Source organism: Lynx canadensis, chromosome X (assembly GCF_007474595.2).
Source record: "Lynx canadensis isolate LIC74 chromosome X, mLynCan4.pri.v2, whole genome shotgun sequence".
Classification (NCBI taxonomy): Eukaryota; Metazoa; Chordata; class Mammalia; order Carnivora; family Felidae; genus Lynx; species Lynx canadensis.
Window position 1 is genome coordinate 94,645,392 of NC_044321.2, and position 16,848 is coordinate 94,662,239.

General features: G+C 45.8%; 1 long non-coding RNA gene across 1 annotated transcript; it reads left to right on the forward strand.

Moving 5' to 3' along the window:
* Positions 1 to 2,874: 2,874 nt before the first annotated feature.
* LOC115506691 lies at positions 2,875 to 5,762 on the forward strand. The gene is made up of 2 exons (XR_003966491.1): positions 2,875 to 3,273; positions 5,145 to 5,762. It is a non-coding gene; the product is annotated as an uncharacterized LOC115506691 (long non-coding RNA).
* Positions 5,763 to 16,848: the final 11,086 nt, after the last annotated feature.

The window sequence follows — 16,848 nt, forward strand, 5'->3', positions numbered from 1 at the left end:
GCCCCCCCAGGCGCCCCCACTGATTTTTACTTTTTTAAAGTAATCTTGATGCCCAACATGGGGCTCGAACTCACGCTGAAGTCAAGAGCCACATGCTTTGCCCGCTGAGCCAGCCAGGCGACCCTGCTTTCCTAAGGTGCTGGCCCCTGCCTCCTGATACCCTCCTGGACCCTGTCCTCCTCCGCTTAGCTCTCTCGTCTCTTCGAAAGCACCCCCATACCCATGTGCCGTGCGCTCTCCTCACACCAGGCCTCCAATGCCCGCTGTCTGCATGAACCAGCGTCCGTAACCGTGACCCGTAACTCCGGCTCGGCTCACGTAAAGGCATTTCTCGATAAGTCTGCCGCTGCCGCCCCCCCCCCTCCCCCGGGGAGACTGACATGCAGTCGGGATTGGCCAAGTCTTCTGCGAGGTAAACCTCTCGAGCTGGAAGTATTATGGTTTCCCTTTCTCCACCCCAAACGTGCAGTTGTTCTCAGAGATGGATACCTTTTCTGCCCTCAGGTTCCCTCCCTGCCAGGCGATTCCCCGGCAACGATTTCTTCCATCAGATGGGCATGAGCGCATCGGTCTCTGCCCCTGCTCTGCTTCTGCCGTCGCTAGGAAGTCGCCTACCTGAGCATCCCTCCCCCGCCGCCAGGATGTGGCGGAGTGGGGGTGGGGTATGTCGCGCTTCCCCTTTCTAGGAGGCCAACGGGCACCGCCACCGCCGGCACCCGGCCGGCTGACCACACACGCTCCCGTCGGTTATTAGTTTGCCGCATAGGCTCCGAGACCTTGGTGCTTCGTTGGGAGTGATGTTTGCTCCCCAGGGGACATTTGGCAGCGTCTGGAGACATGTTTAGCTGTCCCAAGGGGAAGCAGGCCAGCTAGTGGGCAGAGACCGAGGATGTGGCTAAGCATCCTACTATGCACAGGCGGCCCCTACCCTCAGGCAAAAGTTTACCCAGCCCCTAATGTCAGTCATGCCGCTTAAGAAGGACCGCCTGCCTCGCTGGACTCCTCGATGGCCACTCCACCAGATGGTTTGTCCTCAGGGCCCCTTTGGCTGGGCATCCCACCAGGAAGTCCGCTGGGAGATCACTTTCCTCCTGGTGACTGCGCTTGTCCTTAGTTGCAACGATCTGCCCCCTCCCCCCATCCCCCTGCTTGCAGACCACAAGCAGTAGCCGTGGGCCTGACCTTCATTTCTCACCCGGCGCTTAGTCTGCAGGCTGGCCGTGCTCAAGGTCCGCTCCCCGATCTCTGGAGCTGTTTCTTGTACTTTCTGGTGAAGTCCTTCTCCCCCGCCAAGCCTCCCACTTGTGGTTGCCACCTATGAAGCACTTTAATTCCCATAAAACAAAACCCAAGACCTCTTAAGAAATTAGCGCTGGAGGAAAAGCACTAGGTTCAGAGGACGATTTTCTTTTTTTTTTTTTTAATTTTTAATGTGTATTTAATTTTGAGAGAGAGAGAGAGAAAGAAAGAGAGCACAAGCGGGGAAGGGGCAGAGAGAATGAAACACAGAATCCGAAGCAGGCTCCAGACTCAGAGCTGTCGGCACAGAGCCCGACGCGGGGCTCGAACCCATGAACTTTGAGATCATGACCTGAGCCGAAGTCGGATGCTTAACCGACTGAGCCCCCCAGGCACCCTGAGAGGACTATCTTCTGAAGGATGTAAAAATAAAGTCCTGAATCAGTAGAGACACATACCTTGTTATGATTCTAAAGATACGACTTCTTTCATAAATATCTGTAAATTCATTCAATGCCATCCCAATCAACATCCCCAAAGGATTTTTCATTCTTTTTAAAAAATGTTTATTTTGAGAGTGAGAGAGAGAATCCCAAGCAGGTTCTGCACTCTCAGCATGGAGCCTGATGCAGGGTTTGAACCCATGAACTGTGAGATCATGACCTGAGCTGAAACCAAGAGTCAGACACTTAACCGACTGAGTCACCCAGGCGCCCCAAAAGGATTTTCTTAATGTGACAAAACAATTCTAGAGTTGATCAGAAAGAACAAAAATGTAAAAATAGCTAAAAGAGTATCCCCTAAAAAAGAGGAATAAGAAAGGCTTGCCCTATCAGATATTAAAATGATATAGCTAATTAATCTATAGCTAGTTAAAAGTGGGCATTTGCAGAAGAACAAAACGGGAGGACCGACATTACCCAACCTGCAGACTTACTGTGAGGTGATAGGAAGACAGTGTGATATTGATGAAAAAGAGACAGATCAATGGAACAGAATAGGGAGCTTAGAAATAGACCCTCATAGGGGCCCCTGGGTGGCTCAGTCAATTGAGTGTCCAGCTTCAGCTCAGGTCATGATCTCATGGTTCATGAGTTCAAATCCCGTGTCGGGCTCACTGCTGTCATCGCGGAGCCTGCTTCAGATCCTCTGTCCCGCCCCCCTCAAAAATAGATTAAAAATTTTTTTTAAAAAGAAATAGACCCTCATAAATAGAGTCCATTAGTCTTTGACAAAGGATCAAAGGTCATACGATGGAGCAAAGATAGTCTACTCAATACATGGTTAAGGAATAACCGGACATCCACATGCAACCCCCCCCCCCCCCGCCCATGACTCTAGACACCTACCTTATACCCTTCACAAGAACTAACTCAAAATGGATCATAGATCTAAACGTAAAATGCAAAACTATAAAACCAAGAAAGTTTAGGGGCGTGCCTGGGTGGCCAGTCAGTTAAGCATCCGACTCTTAATTTCAGCTCAGGTCATGATCCCAGGGTCGTGGGATCAAGCCCCTCATCAGGCTCCAAGCTGAGTGTGGAGCCTGCTTGGGATTCTCTCTCTCCCTCTCTCTGCCCGTGCCCTGCTCATTCTCTCTCTCCCTCCCTCTCCCTCTCTAAAAACTAAAATTAAAATTAAAAACAATGAAAAAAAAGAAAGTTTAAAGCTCCTAGGAGATAACATAGGAGAAAGCCTAGATGACCTTGGGCAGAGTGATGCCTTTTTAGATACACCAAGGACAGATCCATGAAAGAAAGAATTAATAAGCTGGACCTCATTAAAATCAAAACTGCTCTTTGAAAGACCATGCCAAGAGAATGAGAAAAGCCACTGACTAGGAGAAAATATTTGCAAAAAAAAAAAGAAGAAGAAGAAGCATTTACAAAGCTATTCCACGTGATACATCAACAGGAAAATGCAAATTTCAACAACAACGACATAACACTACGCACCTGTTAGAACGGCCGAAAGACAGTTTGGCAGTTTCTAGAAATGACACATGCTCTTACCATGATCCGGCACTCTCCCTTGGTATGTACCCAAAGGAATTGAAAACTTATGTCCAGGGGCGTCTGGGTGGCTCAGTCGGCTAAGCGTCCGACTTCGGCTCAGGTCATGATCTCTCGGTTTGTGAGTTCGAGCCCCGCGTCGGGCTCTGTGCTAACTGCTCAGAGCCGGGAGCCTGCTTCGGATTCTGTGTCTCCTTCTCTCTCCGCGCCTCCCCCGCTCATGCTCTGTCTCTCTCTGTCTCAAAAATAAATAAACATTCAAAAAAATTTTCTTTTAATAAAAAAAAAGAAAACTCATGTCCACACAAAAACCTGCATGTGAATATTTATGGCGGCGTTACTCGTCATTACCACAACTCGGAAGCAACCAAAATGTCCTTCACTAGGTGAATGGATAAACCGCGATACATCCTGACAGTGGGATGGGATTCAGCGCTAAAAAGAAATGAGCCATCAAGCCATGAAAAGACATGGAAGAACCTTAAATTGCATCCTACTAAGTGAAAGAAACCAATCTGAAAAGGCTGCATACGGTCTGATTCTAACTATGGCATTCTGGAAAAGGCAAAGCTGTGGCCACAATAAAAAGATCAGTGGTTGCCAGGGGTTGGGGATGGGGAGGGATGAACAGATGAACCACAGAGGATGTTTAGGGGAGTGAAAATACTCTATGATATCGTAATGATGCACACACGTCATTACAGATTTGTGCAAATCCACAAGATGTACAACACCAAGAGTGAACCCTAAGGTGAGCTATGGACTTGGGGTGATTATGATGTGTCCGTGTAGGCTCGCCAGTTGTAACAAATATACCACTCTGATGGAAGCTGTTGACAATGGGGGAGGCTACGCATATGTGGGGACACAGGGTATGTAGGAAATCTCTGTACTTTCCCCTCAATTTTGCTGCGAACCTTAAAAAAATGCTCTTAAAAAAGTAAGTCTTCACAGACGTTTTAGGAGCTGGGCATTTGCCAATATAAAAATAGGCAGAAGGATGTCACAGAAAAGATCCGTGTGTATGTACGAATCTATATGACAAAGATTGCATTTCAAGAAATAAATCAATAAATTGTGTCGGGATTATTCAACCGACGTGTTGGAATAACTGGCTAAGTATTTGCACAATATTTAAGGGATCCATAAGGGATCCTATTTACACAAAAAAATAAATTTCAAGTTTATCAGAGTCTTATTATGTAAAAAACAAGACCCTTAAGAAATAGAATTGAACATGTATTACCATGTGCACAATCTTGAGGTGGGGAAGGTCTTGCTAAGGAAGACACAGAATCCAGAAGTCAAAAAGGAAAAGCAACTAATAAATTTGATCACATAAAAGCTAAATTAAAAACATAAGTAGGGGTGCCCGGGTGGCTCAGTCAGTTGAGCATGTGATTCTTGATTTTGGCTCAGGTCATGATCTCACGGTTCGTGGGTTTGAGCTCCACATCGGGCTCTGTGCTGACAGTGCAGAGCTTGCTTGGAATTCTCACTCTCTTCCTCTCTCTCTGCCCCTCCCATTCTCATTCTCTTTCTCTCTCTTTCTCAAAATGAATAAATAAAAAAAAAAACATAAGTAAAGTCAAAGGAAGAAATGAGTAAAATATTTGTAGCACATATGACAGATTAAGGATAAATAACCTTAATAAGAAAAGAGCTCTTACGAATCAATAAAATGAATTCCCCCATAGGAAAATGGGTAAAGGACAGGAACGGGCAGTTTGGAGAGGGGAAACTGCAAATGGTTGGCAAACATCCATGTTTACATCATTTTAGTTCAGGTACTCGCCCACATTGCTTTCTGACAGTTAAGCAGAATGGAAGACTGCAAGAAAGATCCTCTACAGCTATGGTACATGAAAATACTTGTGCTTCTCATATTTTTAGGTTCTTCACAGTATGCAGCATAAGCTACAGACGAGTTCGCTTCTTCCTTCATCTGGCATTCCTCCAGTAATCCAGTCCCAGTGGAAAGGACTACAAAAAGAATGGGAAAGACGGCTTGAGCGCACGCCGACTCTGCCTAACCTCAGGGACTGGCTGGACTGGGTCTGGCCTCTTTTTTCCAGTGGTCTCCAGATGGGACATTTGGACCTTCTTTCGCTTGGAACCACACTATCTGCATGTACCTAGGGCACAGCTAATCTGCAAAGGACCCCGGCAACATCTGCCTCTCAAGTTCTAGTCCTCTGTCCCGTCTATCCTATACAGTGCAGCATTGGACAGAAGCAGCCTTCTCTGGACACGTGACCAGAGGCCAAACAACGTGGGAGTTCAGCCTGCCTGCATGATGACAGTCACCGAGTCTTGGTGGGAGCAAGAAACAGAAATCAATCTCTGACATCACTCCTTCTATGTAAAGAAGGAAAAAGCCTTTATTTTATCATTTCTCTTTTATTCATTTGTTGGAACATAAGAAACATTTTCAGGTTTTCGATTGTTTCCTTTTTTCCTGTTGTCTAATAAGGTCAGTTTCTTAATAAAGCATCTCTTGGCTTACGCTGGATAGGATGATTTAAGTAGCTACACGCCTTTTCATTTCAAAGGATCTTTTTTTAGGACACCTGGGTGGCTCGGTTAGGCGTCTGACTCTTGATTTCTGCTCAGCTCATGATCTCATGGTTCGTGGGATCGATCCCCACATCAGGCTCCTGGCCTACTTGGGATTCTCTCTCTCTCCCTCTCTAAAAATAAAAAAAAAAAGGACCGCTTTTCCTCATAGAAGTGAGCTATGACAACAAACTGCTCATTGGATAATGCAAAACCCCTCCCCATGACAAACGCTTAGAAATGTTTTCTAAAATAGGGGTGCCTGGGTGGCTCGGTCGGTTGAGCGTCCAGCTCTCGATTTTGGTTTGGGTCATGAGCTCACAGTTCGTAGGTTCGAGCCCCACATTGGGCTCTGTGCTGATGGTGTGGAGCCTGCTTGAGATTCTCTCTCTCTCTCTCTCTCTCTCTTCCTCTCTCTCTGCCCCTACCCTGCTCTCTCTCTTTCCCTGTCTCTCTCTCTCTCTCTCTTTTCCTCTCTCAAAGCAAATAAACATTTAAAACAAAAAGAAATGTTTTATAAAATATAACATCACAGGGGTGCCGGGGCACCTGGCTGGCTCGGTCAGTGGAATATGAGACTCTTGATCTCGGGGCTATGAGTTCGAGCCCCACATTGGGCATGGAGCCTACTTTAGAAATTAAGTAATTAATTTAAAATATATATATATATATTTATATATAAAACATGAATAAAATTTTTTTTTCAACGTTTATTTATTTTTGGGACAGAGAGAGACAGAGCATGAACGGGGGAGGGGCAGAGAGAGAGGGAGACACAGAATCAGAAACAGGCTCCAGGCTCCGAGCCATCAGCCCAGAGCCCGACGCGGGGCTCGAACTCACGGACCGCGAGATCGTGACCTGGCTGAAGTCGGACGCTTAAATGACTGCACCACCCAGGCGCCCCTAAAACATCATGAATAGATATACTGTCTCCCGTCTCCCCAAACCTCCAGTTTCCTCTTCACCATCTCACCACCCCGCTGGCAAATAATCATTCTTCTGATTTCACTGAAAAAAAAGAAAAAACACCAGGAAGAATCAGAAGAGAATGTCCTTGTCCTCCTGTTGCCAAATCTATCAACCTCCCTGCTGCCTTTCCTGGTGATCTCATCCAATCTCATGGCCATGTATGTGCTGATGGCTCCCAAATCGTATCTTCAACCCAGATTTCTCTAAACTCAAACATCCGATGCCCATAAATCAAATACAACCTGGTTGAAACGGGACTCGATTTCCATCCCCCAAACCTGCTCTTTGCCCAGTTTCCCATCTCAGGAAATGGCATCGCCCCTCCACCAGTGGCTCAGGCCAGAAACCTAGCAGTCGCCTCTACTGCCTCTCTCTTTCTCTTACACCTTGCTTGTAACCCCTCAGCAAAGTTTTTGGCGTACCTTCAAAATATAATCTTACCCTTTCTCGCCCCCTCCATTACTACCGTCTTAGTTCAAATAACTTGCGTCCCCTGCCTGGCCAACCACCGTGGTCTTCTGCATCCACCATTTACCAACTCAACTCAATAGCGGAAGTGATCCTTTTAAAACATAAGGCAGATCCCGTCTTGCCTCCATTTAAACCCTCCCATGGCCTCGCTACTCGCTCCAGTAAAAACAAAAGTCTACGAAGCCCTGGCAGACCTCTGGCACACCGCTGCTATCCCTCTCCGACCTTCCCAGCCTGCTTCAGTCACACAGGCCACCTTGCTGGCCCTTGAACACGCCATGTCCACTTCCACCCCAGGGCATTTGCACCTGCTCTTATCTCTGCCCGGAATGCTCTTGCCCGAAACATCGCCATAGGTTTCTCCCTCATTCCATGCGGGGTTCTCTTCAAATGTCACCTCACCGCAGAGGCCTTCCCGAAATAACTGCTCGCTCTACTCTCAGCCCGATCCATTTGCCTCGCAACCTGCTTTATTTGTCTCCATACCAATCCACACCCTCCGACATTTCCGTGTTGCCTTTTCTGGTTCCTTTATGGTCTGTCTCCCTCAACTATGATGTAAGCATCGTGAGGGCAGGGCCCTTGTCGTGGTCCCTGCTGTAACCCCAGCTCTGAAAACAGTTTCTGGCCCATAGTAGGTGCTTAACGAAATATTTATCGGATAAATGGCTGAAAGGCACAGTTGAGAGTACAAGAAAATCGGGTGCCAGAGAGGACAAGAGAGCTAAAACCCAGGGTGGTGTGCAGGCAACTTGTGACCTACTGACTTGAGGTTTGACCCTTGTGGCCAAGACTGTTATCCCCCAACATCATTTTCCCGTACATCCACAGTAAGAGAACTCCTAATTTTCAGTTGGATACATGGCCACCCTGAATAATAGCTACTGTGACTAAGTTCTGACCAGGGACATAAAAGCAAATGTCATACGGAAGCTACTGAGCATTTTCCTTAAAAGACAGCTGCCGTGGGGCGCCTGGGTGGCTCGGTGAGTTAAGCGTCTGACTTCGGCTCAGGTCATGATCTCGCCCCTTGTGAGTTCGAGCCCCACATCGGGCTCTGTGCTGACAGCTCAGAGCCTGGAGCTTGCTTCAGATCCTGTGTCTCCCTCTCTCTCTCTACCCCTCCCCCGCTCATGCTCTGTCTCTCTCTCTCTCTCTCTCTCAAAAATAAACATTAAAAAAAAAAAAAAAAAGACAACTGCCGGGTCCCTTATTCTTAACCTCTTAGTCTTTCCTGCTGGCTGGAATGTAAAAGTGAAGGCTTGAGCAAGAGCAGCCATCTTGGACCATGAGGTGATCTGAGAAACAGAAGCCACATAGAATGGAAGAACAAGATATATGGGGCGCCTGGCTGGCTCAGTTCCTTAAGCGCCCGACTTCGGCTCAGTTCGTGATCTCACGGTTCGTGAGTTCAAGCCCCGCATTGGGCTCTGGGCTGACAGTTTGGAGCCTGAAGCCTGCTTCGGATTCTGTGTCTCCCTCTCTCTCTCTCCCCTCCCCCGCTTATGTGCTGTCTCTCTCTCAAAAATAATAAACATTAAAAAAAAATTTTTTTTTTAAAGATAATGGTACCTCTATGGAGAGATGGTGTATCAACTCTGTTTATGATGTTTTAATTCCTAGAGAGAAAGGAAACTCAGGTAAATAGGGTTACAGTTTAATAAGGCTAAGTAATGGGTATATGTGTGTTCATCATGTTGTTTCTATGCATTTCTGTATACTCGAAATGTTAACAATGCAAATATAAAGACAAAAGAAACCCAGTCATTTTGAGAAAAAAATTAGAAAGTAGCAAAAACTATAATCTCATTATACTTTTTGGATAACATTTTAATCTAATTTGTTTCATTACATTCTAGTACTAATTGAATCCCTAATTTGTGCCCAATCAGGATACTGAACATTCTGGATACCGCAAGCCAATAACACTGTGACATTCCTGAATCACACCCTGTCATATGTGCTGTTGAAATCTCTGTCCAAAGGGCCACAGCTCGGTTAAGAAGTATCTTTTAATGTATGCTTAAGGTTTTTCACGGGACAAATATTCAATATTCACCATTTTCCAGAAATAGCAGTAACTAATACTTTTCTCAAGCATTTGCTATGTGCCAGGGTCGGCTCTAAGCACTTTACATGCATTAACACATCTAATACTCACAACGACCCATCTGAAGTGGGTGCTGTTATTATCATAATCACCCCCATTTTCAAAGGAGGAAGCAGAGGCACAGAGAAGTTAAATAATTCACACAGGGTCACACAGCTAGTGAGTGATCGAGCCAGGATTCACACCAGGCACTCTGGCTTCAGATCCCTTGACCTTAACCACTCAAAGACCTTATTTTCAGTATGACTAATTTTACAGTGATACTTTCGGCTGGTTGTGTGTGGCAAGTGGGATCATTTTGTTTTAGTTATTATTTTTCAATGTTTATTTACTTTTGAGACAGAGATAGAACATGAGTGGGGAAAGGGCAGAGAGAGGGGGAGACACAGAATCCGAAGCAGGCCCCGGGCTCTGAGTTGTCAGCGCAGAGCCCGACGTGGGGCTCGAACTCATGGACCGCGAGATCCTGACCTGAGCCGAAGTCGGACGCTCAAGTGACTGAGCCACCCAGGCGCCCCGCAAGGGGGATCATTAACAAGAGTTGATAATAGAACTCCAACATGGCATCGCCTTGATCAATCTCATTTCTGGTGTGTATGGCTTGTCCCCTTAATCAGAGAGCAAGCTTCTGAAAGACACCATATTATTTTTAACTGAAATATAGTTGACCTACGACATTGCAATAGTTTCAGGTGTACAACATAGTGATTCGACGATTATATACATTACAAAATGCTCACTACCCTACGGGTAGTTACCACCTGTCACCATACAAAGTTATTGCGGTGTTATTGACTTCATTCCTTATGTGGTACTTTTCATCCCCATGACTGATTTCTTCCATAACTGGAAGTTTGTGCCTCCTAATCGCCTTCGCCTATTTTACCCATCCCCTTACCTCCCTCCCCTCTGGCAACGCCCGGTTTGTTCTCTATATTTACGAATCTCTTTCTGCTTGTTGCTTGTTTGTTCACTTGTTTTGTGTTTTAGATTCCATGTGTAAGGGAAGTCTTGTGTTTTTCTGTCTATTTCAGATAGTGTACCGGGTCCAGGCACGCTGTCGCGAATGGCAAGATTTTATTCTTTTTTATGGTTGAGTACGAATATTCCGGTGTGGGGGCGCCTGGGTGGCTCAGTCGGTTAAGCGTCCGACTTCGGCTCAGGTCATGATCTCGCAGTTCGTGAGTTCGAGCCCCGCGTCGGGCTCTGGGCGGACAGCTCGGAGCCCGGAGCCTGCTTCGGATTCTGTGTCTCCCTCTCTCTCTGACCCTCCCCCGTTCATGCTCTGTCTCTCTCTGTCTCAAAAATAAATAAACAAACAAAAAAGAATATTCTGGTGTGTGGGTGTGTGTGGGTACATATACATGCTACATCTTCTTCATTCATTTACCAACGGACACTTAGGTTGCTTCTGTATCTTGTTTTCTTTGGGTGAATACCCAGAAGTGGAATTACTGGGTCATGTGGCATTTTGATCCTTAATTTTTTAGGAGCCCCCATTCTGATTTCCATGGTGGTTGCACCCACTTACATTCCCACCAACAGTCACCAAGATTTCCTTTCCTCTACATCCTTGCCAACACTTCTTTCTTGCCTTTTTAATACTAACCATTCTGACAGGCGTGAGGTAACATCTCATTGTGGTTTTGGTTTGTATTTCCCCCGTGAACAGCGATGTGGAACATCTTTTCGTGTGTCTGTTGGCCACCCGTATGTCTTCTTTGGAAAAATGCCTATTCAGGTCCTCTGCCCATTTTTAATCAGGTATTTGTGGGTTTTTTGGTGTTGAGTTACATGAGTTCTTTATAAGATTTTAGATATTAACCCCTTATCAGATATATGATTTGCAAATATCTTCTCCCATTCAGGAGGTTGCCTTTTCGTTTTGTCGATGGTTTCTTTTGCTATGCAAAAGCTTTTCAGTTTGATGTAGACCCAATAGTTTATTTTTCCTTTTGTTTCCCTTGCCTCAGGAGACAAATCCAGAAAAGTATTACTAAGGCCGACGTCCAAGAGATTACTGCGTAGGTTTTCTTTTAGGGGTTTTATGGTTCCAAGTCTTATATTTAAGTATTTAATCCATTTTGAGTTTATTTTTGTGTATGGTATGAGAAAGTGGTCCAGTTTCAGTCTTTTGCATGGAGCTGTCCCGTTTTCCCAGCACCATTTATTGAAGAGACTGTCTTGGGGCGCCTGGGTGGCGCAGTCGGTTAAGCGTCCGACTTCAGCCAGGTCACGATCTCGCGGTCCGTGAGTTCGAGCCCCGCGTCAGGCTCTGGGCTGATGGCTCAGAGCCTGGAGCCTGTTTCCGATTCTGTGTCTCCCTCTCTCTCTGCCCCTCCCCCGTTCATGCTCTGTCTCTCTCTGTCCCAAAAATAAATAAACGTTGAAAAAAAAACATTTAAAAATAAAAAAATAAAAAATAAATAAAAAAAAAATGAAGAGACTGTCTTTATCCCCGTTGTATATTCTTGTCTCCTTTATCAAAGATTAACTGACCATGTAAGCATGGGTTTATTTCTGGGCTCTCTATTCTGTCCCATCGATCTATGCAGGCACAATATTTTAAAACAATTTTTTTGGAGATCGCTCTGTACCTTCAATAGTGTGATTTGCCCACAACCAGTTTTCGATAAATATTTACCGGATGATCAAAGGGAAATACAAGAAAACCCATGAACTTTTCCACACCGAGGCATCAAAGTTCAATTTCCTGGGTCAATTCGGAAAGATATTCCTCAAGAGAGGCTATTATTTTGGTTTTCATTAACCTTTTTGTGAGCACCCACCTTATTGAGATGTAATTCAGTCATTTAAATTGAATTCAGGGGCACCTGGCTGACTCAGTGGGTAGAGCATGTGATTCTTGATCTCAGGGTTGTGAGTTCAAGCCCCACGTTGGGGGCGGAGCCTACTGAATGACTGGCTCCTTTCGCTGAGCCTCATGTTTTCAAGGTGGTATAATCCATGCAATGAACTTTTATTTGGCAATAAGAAGGAATGATTCATTAACTCTTTTAAGCAACCTTTTACTAGTGTATTGCAAGATTTCAGACATTTATACCTTAAAACTCATTTCCATTGTTCTATTGTGCTAAAATACACATAACCTAACGTTTTCCATTTAAACCATTTTCTTTCTTTCTTTCTTTTTTGGTTCCTTTTAACTGTTTTAAGTGTACAGGTCAGTGGCATTAAGGGCATTCGCACGGTTGAGCCACCATCACCGCCCTCCATCTCCAGAACTTTCTCATCATCCCAAACTGAAACTGTATGCGTGAAGCAACGACTCCCCATTTCCCCCTCCCCCAGCCCTGGCAACCACGTGTCTATTTCCTGTCTCTATGAACCTGACCATTCTAGAGACCTCCTAGAAGAGGAATAATAATACAATCTTTGTCCTTTTGTCGCTTATTCCACTTAGCGTAATATCTTCGACGTTCAACACTGTCGTAGCACGTGTCCGAATTGCCTTCCTTTTTAAGACTGATTAACATTCCATTCCACCAATCACACGACCCTGGGATCATGACCTGTGCCGAAGAGAGTCGGATGTTGGACGCTGAACCAACTGGGCCACCCAGGCCCCCCTTTTTCCTGTTGTTTAAAAAATAATAGCCATCTGAATGGCTGTGAAGTGGCATCTCATTGAGGTTTTGATTTGCATTTCCCTAATTATTACACCTTAGTTTTTAATAAATCCTAGGATCGAGAAACACCTTAAACGATTTAAAAAATCTGTTAACAAAATGAATAATCCCCACGTGTGTCTAAAAGCTATTAGATGTAGTTTGTTCAAGGTCAAGTATACCTGTAACTGAGGAAACTAGTTGCTTCGCTGGTTTAAACACAAATGTCAGGGGCACCTGGGTGGCTCAGTCGATTAAGCATCCGACTTCGGCTCAGGTCATGGTCTTGCGGTTCGTGAGTTCAAGCCCCGCGTCAGGCTCTGTGCTGACAGCTCAGAGCCTGGAGCCTGTTTCAGATTCTGTGTCTTCCTCTCTCTCTCTCTCTGACCCTCCCCCGTTCATGCTCTGTCTCTCTCTGTCTCAAAAATAAATAAACGTAAAAAAAAAATTTAAACACAAATGTCATAGGCGCTGTGCTGGACACGTCACAGGTTAGGCTCCCCAGGAAGTAAACTCTGAGGCAGAGTTTACAGTTCTTGATAATCTTTTTTAATGTCTATTTATTTTTGAGAGATCGCATGTGTGTGCATGGAGGGGAGGGGCAGACAGACAGGGGGACAGAAGATCGGAAGCGGGCTCTGTGCTGACAGCAGAGAGCCTGATGTGGGGCTCGAACCCATGAACCGTGAGATCATGACCTGAGCTGAAGTTGGGCGCTTAACCAACTGAGCCACCCAGGTGCCCTGGGTCCTTGATAATTTTTAAGAGTTTAAAGCGGTCCTAAGAGTAAACATTTAGAGAGTCCCTGGTCTGGAGCATACTAGGGGAAGTAAAACCCACTCAAAGTCACTTCAATCAGGGGCGCCTGGGTGGCTCAGTCGGTTAAGCAGCCGACTTCGGCTCGGGTCATGATCTCACGGTCCGTGAGTTCGAACCCTGCGTCAGGCTCTGTGCTGACCGCTCAGAGCCTGGAGCCTGTTTCGGATTCTGTGTCTCCCTCTCTCTGACCCTCCCCTGTTCATGGTCTGTCTCTCCCTGCCTCAAAAATAAATAAAACGTTAAAAAAACAAGTCACTTCAGTCAAATATTTATCTGACTACTCAAATTGGAAGACTCTCTCTCCCTCCCTCTCTGTCTCTCTCATATCTCTATTCCTTTTCCCACTTTGCACCTCTACCCCCAGCATATGTTTATCTCACCTTCTACTCCATATCCTTTCTGTGGCTTACAAGAAATTAAGTTTTCCTGTTTCCTGTTTTCACGAAGACAGACCCAGTATGTTATATATCATTTGTTTTTTTTTTTTTTTTTTAGAACTTCTGAATCATAGAGAGGCATTTGGGGATCATAAATGCCAACAGCCAGGAATGTATCGCATTTCCTCTACATTGGAAGTGGAAATGGCACTTTTGCATGAAAGAGATTTCAAAAATATCAACAGCATCTCTTTAAAATTTCCTGTGAAAAGGCAAAGCATCTGTTCAATTGCTATCAAAGATTATAGTTGAGCGAGGCCCATGTAAAATATGGAAGTCCGACACCCCTGTTTATTTCAATCCAAGTGTGGAAACCACCAGAGAAGAGAAAAACACCCAAAACTCCACCAAGGGCCAATGTTCCTCCGGTGACACAATCTATCTTGAGAGACTGTCATGCTACGAAGGACACAGAAAAAGCAAAACTCTGAAGTAACAAGAGTAAGGGATGGCCAGGGCAAAGACCATATCAGAAGAGGGCTTCTTTTTTTGTTCTGGGGAGTTTTTGCTTTTCGGAAACATCTATGGGTTGCTTTCTCCAGGCATCATACAGGCACACACACACACACACACACACACGTACACGCACGCGGGAGCGCAAACAAATCCACAGCTTGCTAAATTTAGTTGCACCTCTGTCACAACGACGATGACAAAATGTTCCTCTGACCGCAATGTGTTCAAGCGCAAATGGTTCCTCTTTCCAGGTTCTGGTTTGTACATACACAAATTCCTAGCGAGGTGACACCCATGTTCCGACAGCAGTACTCCTGGGCCCCAGCTGGATTCTACAGGCGAAGGCACTGAGGAATGAGACTGTACCCGAAGTGGTGAGTTCTATGGCTTTGTACCCGTTTCACAGACGCCAATGAGCCCAGCTGACCCAATTGTACCATGGCCAACCTAGAGTGACACGTAGGGTTCACTTCGTGCCGGGCGGTGCCTCTGTCACCCTGTGGAACGGGCATCAGGGGACAAGGCAGTGCTGTCTTGCCTCCTGACCCCGCTGTGCCACCACGCCCCTCCACAGTGACTCGCTTCCCGGAGGGGCTTCGCCATTGCGTCTTGCACACAGAGAAGCCTGGGGATGAAAAAGTAAGAGGAAACAGGAAACCGAATGGTAGTAAAGGAGAAATGAAAGAAAGCGGACTGAGAGCAAATGGGACAATGTCAGCAGAAAGGAGAACAATAGAAGCGGAACCGTAAGAGACGAGGGAACCCTAAAGATGAAAGAGGACTAGAACCTTCTAATAATAGTTCCCATTTATTAGTGTTTACTATATGTTAGGCACTGGATTAACATTTGGTGTGAGCTTCTTCATCTCGTTGAATCCTTACAACTAAACCCCGAAGGTACAACAGGCTCTTGTAATGAGAAACAGACTCCCAAGGGCCCCACAACATTGGAAAGAAGTCAAGAGAGGAAAGGACAAAAAGAAACAGAAAAAAGCGGGACAAATGGCACAAAATCAGGTGGTAGAAAGAAGCATAAATGTATTAGAACTACTGTCTACAGGGGGCACCTGGGTGGCTCAGTCGGTTAAGCGTCCGACTTCGGCTCAGGTCACGATCTCGCGGTCCGTGGGTTCGAGCCCGCGTCGGGCTCTGGGCTGATGGCTCAGAGCCTAGAGCCTGCTTCCGATTCTGTGTCTCCCTCTCTCTCTGACCCTCCCCCATTCATGCTCTGTCTCTCTCTGTCTCAAAAATAAACTTAAAAAAAAATTTTTTTTAAAAAGAACTACTGTCCACAGAGAATTTGAGAAATCTGCCATCATGGTATCGTAATGGGAGATTTTAACTGGTCTCTCAGCAACTGATAGGTCCAACGGGCAAAAAAGAGCAAGAATATTAATGTGACCAACAGGATTCACAAATTTGACTTAACGGGCACAGGTAGAACACTAATAATTTGAGAATACAGTTGCTGCTGGAACAGCACAGGTTTGAGCTGCGCACGTCCATTTGTGCGCGGATTTTTTCAATTAATACGGCAGAGTGCTGTGAACATATTTTCTCTTCCTTATGATTTTCCTACAAAGATTTTCTTTTCTCTAGCTTCCTTTATTGTAAGAAGACGGTATATAATACATAAAACATACAAAACGTGTGCTAATTGATTGCTGATGTTATTGGGAAGGCGTCATATCAACAGTAGGCTATTTGGGGGGAGGAGGCTAAGTGTGGGGGGAGGAGTCAAAACTTATCTGCAGATTTTTCAACCGCCCCCGGGGATGGCGCCCCTAAGCCCCACATTGTTCAAGAGTCAACCGTATACGTTTTCCTCAAACGCTCATCCTCGAACGCGGACATTTACGGAAGTAAACGATACACTGGGTCACAAAGCAAACCTCGTCAAATTTGCAAGGATTGGTACCGTCCTGGAAACTGAGGCCGCAGAGAAGTTTAAACGACTGGCCTTCGCTTCTGTGGCTGAGAAGTGGCGGCGAGGCTGGGCTTTGGTTCTTAGCACAGAGTGCACACGGCCCCCCGCAGTGCACACGCGCCGGCTCAGCCCTGGGGGTGCCACCAAGTAGGGAGGGCTGCAGCCACGCAGGGGTCTGGTTCCAAACGGCACAATCGGAAAAGGCGATCCAGGTGAAGGC